Source organism: Gossypium hirsutum, chromosome A13 (assembly GCF_007990345.1).
Source record: "Gossypium hirsutum isolate 1008001.06 chromosome A13, Gossypium_hirsutum_v2.1, whole genome shotgun sequence".
NCBI classification, from domain to species: Eukaryota; Viridiplantae; Streptophyta; class Magnoliopsida; order Malvales; family Malvaceae; genus Gossypium; species Gossypium hirsutum.
Window position 1 is genome coordinate 23,458,484 of NC_053436.1, and position 8,591 is coordinate 23,467,074.

The following is an 8,591-nucleotide window of genomic DNA, read 5'->3' on the forward strand; positions in this document are numbered from 1 at the left end:
GTATCTTTTTCCAAGGTGAAACCTTAAGAAACACTTTGTCTCCCACCTGATACTCAATATCTCTTCGTTTTAAATCTGCGTACGACTTCTAACGATCAGATGCTGCCTTCAGACTTTCACGAATTATTTTTACTTTCTGCTCAGCATCTTTAATCAAATCAACTCCGAAAATTTTACTTTCACAGAGCTCCGTCCAAAACAATGGTGTACGGCATTTACGACCGTACAAAGCCTCGTAAGGTGCCATCTTAATACTTGATTGAAAACTATTGTTGTAAGCGAATTCAATCAAAGGTAAATACCATTCCCATGAACCACTAAACTCAAGGATGCAACATCTCAACATATCCTCGAGTATCTGAATTATCCGCTCGGATTGACCATCGGTTTGGGGATGAAAAGCAGTGCTAAAATGCAGCTTGGTACCCAAAGCTTCTTGCAATTTCTTCCAAAATCGCGAGGTGAATCTCGGATCTCTATCCGACACAATAGAAATAGGTACCCCGTGTAATCTCACAATCTGAGAAACATACAATTCAGCTAGTTTATCCAATGAAAAATCCGTACGTACGGGGATAAAGTGAGCCGACTTAGTCAGTCTATCAACAACAACCCAAATCGCATCTTTCTTACTTGTCGATACTGGCAACCCAGATACAAAATCCATCGTGACTCGATCCCATTTCCATTCAGGTATCATGATCGGCAGAAGTAAACCCATAGGCACTTGATGTTCCGCCTTCACTTGCTGACATATTAAACACTTCGAAACAAAATCAGAAATGTCTCGTTTCATACCATGCCACCAAAACTGAAGTCTCAGATCGTTGTACATTTTCGTACTCCCCGGGTGAATTGACATTCGGCTACAATGAGCTTCATTCAGAATCATCGAAATAAGTTCTGAATTTCTTGGAACACACAAACGACTTCTGAACCTCAAACAATCGTCATCATCAATTTGAAACTCTGATTCCATATTCGAAACACATTCAGCCCGTCTTGCGACCAATTCATCATCGACTTTCTGAGCTTCACAAATTTGATGAATCAACAATGGTTTGGCCTTTAATTCTGCTACTAACACATTGTCGGATAGAACAGACAAGTGTACATTCATAGCTCGTAAAGAAAATAGTGATTTACGACTTAAAGCATCTGCAACCACATTAGCCTTTCCCGGGTGATAGTCAATGACAAGCTCATAATCTTTCAACAACTCAAGCCAACGCCGTTGTTGCAGATTCAAGTCTCTTTGAGTCATCAAATATTTGAGACTTTTGTGATCCGAATATACATGGCACTTCTCACCAAATAAGTAATGTCGCCATATTTTCAAAGCGAATACGATGGCAGCTAGCTCAAGATCGTGGGTCGGATAATTTTTCTCATGTGGCTTCAATTGTCTCGACGCATAGGCCACAACTCGACCTTCTTGCATCAATACGCAACCCAACCCAAGTAGGGATGCATCACTATAAATGACAAACTCTTTGCCAGACTCGGGCTGCACTAGAATTGGAGCTTCAGTCAAATAAGTTTTCAGTTGATCGAAACTTTTCTGACATTTTTCCGTCCATTCGAACTTAACATCTTTTTGAAGTAGCTTCGTCATTGGTGTGGCTATCATTGAGAAACCCTTTACAAACCGTCTGTAGTAGCCGGCTAGTCCCAAAAAGCTCCGAACCTCAGTAATATTTCTCGAAGGCTTCCAGTTAAGTATGGCTGAAATTTTGCTCGGATCAACTCGAATACCCGATGCAGATACCACATGACCCAAGAAGCTCACCTCTCTTAACCAGAACTCACACTTACTGAACTTAGCATATAAGTGCTTATCCCGTAAAATTTGCAACAATAATCCCAGGTGTTCAGCATGATCGGTTTCATTTCTCGAATAGACCAAAATATCATCGATAAACACAACTACAAACCGATCCAAATACGGTCTAAAGATCTGATTCATCAAATCCATAAATACCGCAGGGGCATTAGTGAGCCCAAACGGCATCACTAAGAACTCGTAGTGACCGTATCTTGTTCTGAAAGCAGTTTTGGGTATATCTGAATCCCGAATTCGCAACTGATAATAACCCGATCTCAAATCTATCTTTGAAAACACTGAGGCTCCCTTTAGTTGATCAAACAAATCGTCAATACGCGGTATCGGATATTTATTCTTTATTGTCACCTTATTCAGCTGACGATAATCGATGCACAACCTCATGGTTCCGTCCTTTTTTTTCACAAACAATACTGGTGCACCCCAATGTGAGAAACTTGGTCGAGCGAAACCTCTATCCATCAACTCTTGCAACTGAGCTTTCAATTCCTTCAATTCTGTTGGTGCCATACGATACGGAGCTATCGAAATCGGTGTAGTCCCAGGTACAAGCTCAATACCAAACTCTACCTCCCGAATAGGTGGTAAACCCGGTAATTCTTCGGGAAAAACATCCAGATATTCACAAACCACCGGCACAGATTCAAGCTTCTTTTCTAACTCTTTGTCATCAAGTACATACGCAAGGTATGCTTCACACCCCTTTCTTACATATTTCTGAGCCAACATCGATGATATTACAGCTGGCAACCCATTCAAGTCAGTAGACTCAACTCAGATTATCTCGTTGTTTACACACCTCAAATCAGTGGTTTTTCTTTTGCAATTTACAATTGCATCATGTACGATCAACCAATCCATACCGAGGATAACATCAAATTCATCAAACGGTAAAAGCATCAAATCGGCCGGAAAACAGGAACCTCGGATTACTAGGGGACATTTCTTACACACTTTGTCAACAAGTACATAACGACCCAAGGGATTCGACACTCGAATTACGAACTCAGTAGACTCAACATGTAAAGTCTTACTGGATGATAAGGTTTCACATATATAAGAATGAGTAGAACCAGGGTCAATCAAAGCAATCACATTAGTATCAAAGAGAGTAAAAGTACCGGTAATAACATCTAGCGAGGAAGCATCCTCGCGTGCGCGTATAGCATAAGCCCTAGCAGGAGCACGAGCCTCAGATCTGGTTGTAGTGTCTCTAGATCCTCTCTGACCACCACTAGGATTTTCCGTGTTTCTAGATGGTCTACCTCGAGCAGTGGTAGCACCCGGTTTCCCACTTTGATTTACATTCTGTTCAGACAATCTCGGGCAATCTTTAATAAAGTGGTCAACTGATCCGCACTTGTAACAGGAGCGGTCATGGAATCTACAACTCCCCGAATTCCATTTACCACAATACTGGCACTCCGTTCTGTCTCGACGATCATTTCCAACACTGGCGACCAAAGTGACTTTGTGTACTCACAGGGGGTCGATCACGATCTCGTCTAGAAAAGCCCGAAGTGTCTCTAGACCGGCCTAAGTCATCTCTAAATTTCTTCGATGACTGTTGAAAGGGCTTTCCTGAAGATCTCTTACGAAACTCCTTTGCTCCCATATCAGCTTTTCTTTTCTCCTTACTGAGCTCTTCGGCTTTGCAAACTCGTTCGACAAGCACCACAAATTCTCGGATGTCTAAAATGCCAACATACAGCTTTATATCATCGTTCAGTCCATCCTCGAGATGTTTACACATCATAGCTTCTGAAGAAATGCATTCTCGAGCGTACCGGCTAAGCCTTACAAACTTTCGTTCATAATCAATAACCGACATGGAACCTTGTTTAAGTTCAAGAAATTCCTTCCGTTTTTGGTCAATGAATCTCTGACTGATATACTTCTTTCGAAACTCGGTTTGGAAAAAACTCCCAGGTTACTTGCTCTCTGGGTACAACAAAAATCAACGTATTCCACCAATAGTAGGCAGAATCACGTAGCAAGGAGATAGTACACTTTAGGCACTCATCGGGTGTGCAAGATAGTTCATCGAGTACCCGAATAGTGTTGTCCAACCAAAATTCAGCTTGCTCGGTATCATCGCTGTCCGTAGCTTTAAATTTAAATTCAGTAGCCCCGTGTTTTCGGATTCTGTCAACTGGGGGCTTATTTGACCTTATTTGGTCAGTTACCGGAGGTATTGTAGGTGCGGGGGTTGTATTAGTCGGGAATGGAGGTTGTGGAACAGCCGTATTAGTTCGAATGTATTGGTTGAACCAATCATTCATCACGCTATAAAAAGCTTGTCTAGCTTCATCATTCTGATTACTAGCAATAGGTTGAGAGTCCGCCGGCGCTGTCCCTTGCGCGGGAGCAGGCGCTACACTCTCAAGATCATCAGCTATCGCTCGGTTGGGATCGGGATCCATTTCTATAAGTAAACACATTTTTAACTGTCAGAAATCCCCACACTATCAAATAAACACATAATTGCATGTATAGCTAGACCCAAACGTATTACGGTAGTCCTAGAATTGACTAAACCGTAGCTCTGATACCAATAAAATTGTAACACCCCGTACCCGAGACCGTTGCCGGAGTCGAACACGAGGTGCTAACAGACTTAATTCATTTATTTGCACAGTCCATTTTAAAATTTCCAGACAAGCTGGCTAACTGCGTCACTATCACCTTAAAAATCATATCTCGAGTTCCAAAACTCGAAAACCAGTTCCGTAAATTTTTCCTGAAACTAGACTCATATTTCCATCTAGAAATTGTTTTCTAGAATTTTTGGTCAAGCCAATTAGTACAGTTTATTAGTTAAAGTCTCCCCTATTTCAGGGTTCGACTACTCTGAACTTCATGCATTACGACTTAGATATCTCCCTGTACAGGGCTTCAATACTTATACCGTTTGTTTCTAAAGAAACTAGACTCGAAAAGAAATTTGTACATATAGGGAATGACTTCTAATTATCTCTGGCTGATTTATAGTGAATTTCTAAAGTCGGAATAGGGGATCCAGAAATTACTCTGGCCCTATTTCACGAAAACTTAAACATCTCATAAAATACGGCTCATATGATCATTTCGTTACTTTCCTATGAAAATAGATTCATCAAGGTTCGATTACATAATTTATTCACTATTTAATTCCATTCCTACTATTTTAGTGAGTTTTCAAATCCACACCACTGCTGCTGTCAGCATCTATTTTTAAGGTAAACTTTACCTATTTCATGGTTTTCCATGAATCAACTAGAATTTGTCATACATTGCACCAAAATGATCATGATTAACCATTCCAATGGCTAATCGTTACCAAACATTTCCATACCTCTCAATGAACAACATACAAAACGATTATAATGCTATGCTCAAAGTATATATAAGCCATTTTCACATGGCTATCCAAATATATACATTACCAAAAAGTACATGACTAACAACAAAGGGCAGTCCTATACATGCCATTTTCAAAGTTCAACTAAAAGAGTACCAAAAGGGCTTTGATAGTGTGGACGACTTCGACTTTGACACTCCCGAGTCCGATAGCTGACGAACAAAATCTATAAAACAGAAAAATCAAAGCAACGGAATAAGCATTTAATGCCTAGTAAGTTTGAGTAATGAAATTATGCACATCTGAAGTATAGCATTCATATGACTAAACGAATAATTTCATATACACATATTCTCAAAATCATACTTACTTCACATTTCCAACCCTTATATTCATATATATGGGATCAACTTAACTAAAGGCCGGAAGCTTGTTAATCGATTGAGCGAATACTATTTAAAGGGAATCATCTATTCCAATGCATATACGAAACATACCTCATCGTTTGGATTTTACGAGCGTATTAATTGAAATTATTACAGCGAGATCGCTCATTCTCAAACCAAGTACCTTCGGGATTTAGCCGGATATCGCAACTCGCACAAATGCCTTCGGGACTTAACCCGGATATAGTAACTCGCATACATGCCTTCGGGTCTTAGCCCGGAAATAGTCACTAGCACAAATGCCTTCGGGACTTAGCCCGGGTATAGCAACTACTCACACAAATGCCTTCGGGACTTAGCCCGGATATAGTAACTTGCACAAATGCCTTCGGGACTTAGCCCAGATATCATCCGAATAATCATGTACATATGTCCACAAATCATAACACATTTTTATTTCGTTTTCATTACTAGAACTCAGACACAAGGCACTTATCTACCATTACCATTTTCGGCTCAATAGCCACATACAAAGAGCATGGTTTTGATTCGCTATATAACATGATCTAAACAAATCATGATCTAAGTTCCATTACTCGAAAACTTACCTCGGATATTTTTGAACAGTTGCGGGTAGGCTATTCGATCGCTTTCTCCTTTCCCTTGTCTGGTCTAGTTCCTCTTTGGTCTTGGGCTTAATTTAAACAAATGAATTTGTTTAATCATTTCGAATATTAAAAGCTTCTTTAAAGCATTTAACCCTTATACTCAATAATGAAACCAAACCATATACATAATTATTTTATCACATCACCTTAAGCACACATATTAACTATCATACATCCATTTCGCAGGCCAAGTTACAAATAAAAAAATTGCATACACACCAAAAATTTAATTACCCATTTCGACCTTAGAGGGTAACTTCAATGCAAATTGTATATACAATTTTCCATACACGTACCACATTTTTAACAAGCCGAAATTACTCCTACATGTTATCCATTATAATTATTTCATAGATATAAAACATAGCTGAAATATCTTTAGCCTAAATACGTATAATAATACCCAAATCCTCAGTTATTTTAACGAACACGACACAAAAGATTAACTAAAACTCCATTCAATTTTAAGGTATTAACCCTACTAAACTCTTATCATGACCATACCTAATCGAATTCAAGTACAGGATTAATTACAGCCATGTACACCAATATATAATTATAACATGTTTTAATATCTTATATATCTCATTCGGCCCTAACCACACAACTTCACTTTTATATACAAATTCTATCTCATGATCAATTGTAGCAATTTACACATAGGTTACATATTTGTCAAACCATGACCGATTATGTATATAAATTAAATATTTCACATAACGCATAACTCAATGACCAAAATTTATATAACCCTAAATGTCTAAATATGAATATCCCTCAATTCTCTTATAACTTAACCCTTTTTCTCCTTTTATCCTAATATCCATTAGCATTTAGTTCATCAAACCAACATTTAATCCTATTTCCTTTAACATAATTGTATTCGGCAATGACCACATCATTTAACCAACTAAAATAATAAACCACAACATTTAAATTCATCTTATTCTTCTCCCATTTGACCGAATGAATATTTATCAAATGCAACTCAACTAACAACAACTTTTTTTCTAAAATGTATATACACTCATACGGCCACTTTCAATTTGTACTTTTCAACCATGAATTCTACTCATTCAAACATCATTTAAGCTACTTAACAAGTAATTAGCATCCCAAAAAAAAACTTATCAAAATGACACCAATTTAGCACTTGCCGAATGGATATTTATCTATTGACTCATGAAATTAAACAATGGGTTAAATAAGCTATGTACTTATCAATTTAATCTCATAGTCAATTAAAAAGAAAAATCACAATGCATACCTTAAACTAAGATAGCCATGGCCGAATACCTTGGTTTTTCCTCTTCAAAATTCCCTTTCCCCATTTCGGCAATCAAGAAGAAAGATGAGCATGTATACTCTTTTTTTTATTGTTTTACTAATCACTTTATTTTAAAATAAAAATAAAGCCATCCCTTATTATAATTCTAAAACAAAACGTATATCTTACATCAAACATCATTTATGGCCGGCCACTAAGGAAAATTTGGTGCATTTGACATGCAAATCCCTCATGTCATCACTTCATGCATTATTTAGTACTTTAAAATTTACCTATCACCCTTTCAATTTTTATCACATGAGTCCTATCTTAAAAATTTCACATACAAATAACCAAATCAAAGCATGAAACTTTCACACATGATTTACACATATAATAAACACAGAATTTAATAGTTAATTATTTTTATGACTCGGTTTTGTGGTCCCAAAACCACTTTCTGACTAGGGTCAATTTAGGGCTGTCACACTTTTGCTACGGTGTAATCCCTCAAATATGATTGCCAAGCTTAGAAATGACATCACATATTTTCAAAAATTAGAGGATGAGACATTATATGAAGCTTAGGAATGATTTAAAAACTTAATTAAAAAATGTTCGATGCATAGATTTCAACACTAGACTCAGATGGAGATATTCTATAATAAGCCCAATGCACATACGAGGATGGTAGTTGATGCTTCTACCAACAGTACTTTGTTGGATAAATCTTATAATAAAGCCAATTAGATTTTGGAAAATATTTCCAATAATGATTATCAATATCCTACCATAAGAGTTGGGATGGGCTAGAGAGCTATTGGTACTATGGAGCTAGATGCAACCACTCCATTGACAGGCCAAGTATCTTCTTTGGCTAATATGATTAAAACAATGTAAAGGTGTATTATGGTCCAGTAAAAAAATTAGCCAAGATATCGTGTGTTTATTGTGGTGAAGATCATGTGTTTGATGAATGCCTATGAAATCCAGGATTAATATGCTTCATGGGTAATTTCAACCTGAACAATAACCCCTATTCCAACAAATATAATCCTGGGTAGAAGTAACATCCGAACTTTAGTTG

At 37.6% G+C, this 8,591-nt stretch overlaps 1 non-coding gene across 1 annotated transcript; it reads right to left on the reverse strand.

Moving 5' to 3' along the window:
* Positions 1-8,029: 8,029 nt before the first annotated feature.
* LOC121212886 (small nucleolar RNA R71) lies at positions 8,030-8,136 on the reverse strand. The gene has a single exon (XR_005908259.1). It is a non-coding gene; the product is annotated as a small nucleolar RNA R71 (small nucleolar RNA).
* Between the last annotated feature and the right edge of the window lie 455 nt (positions 8,137-8,591).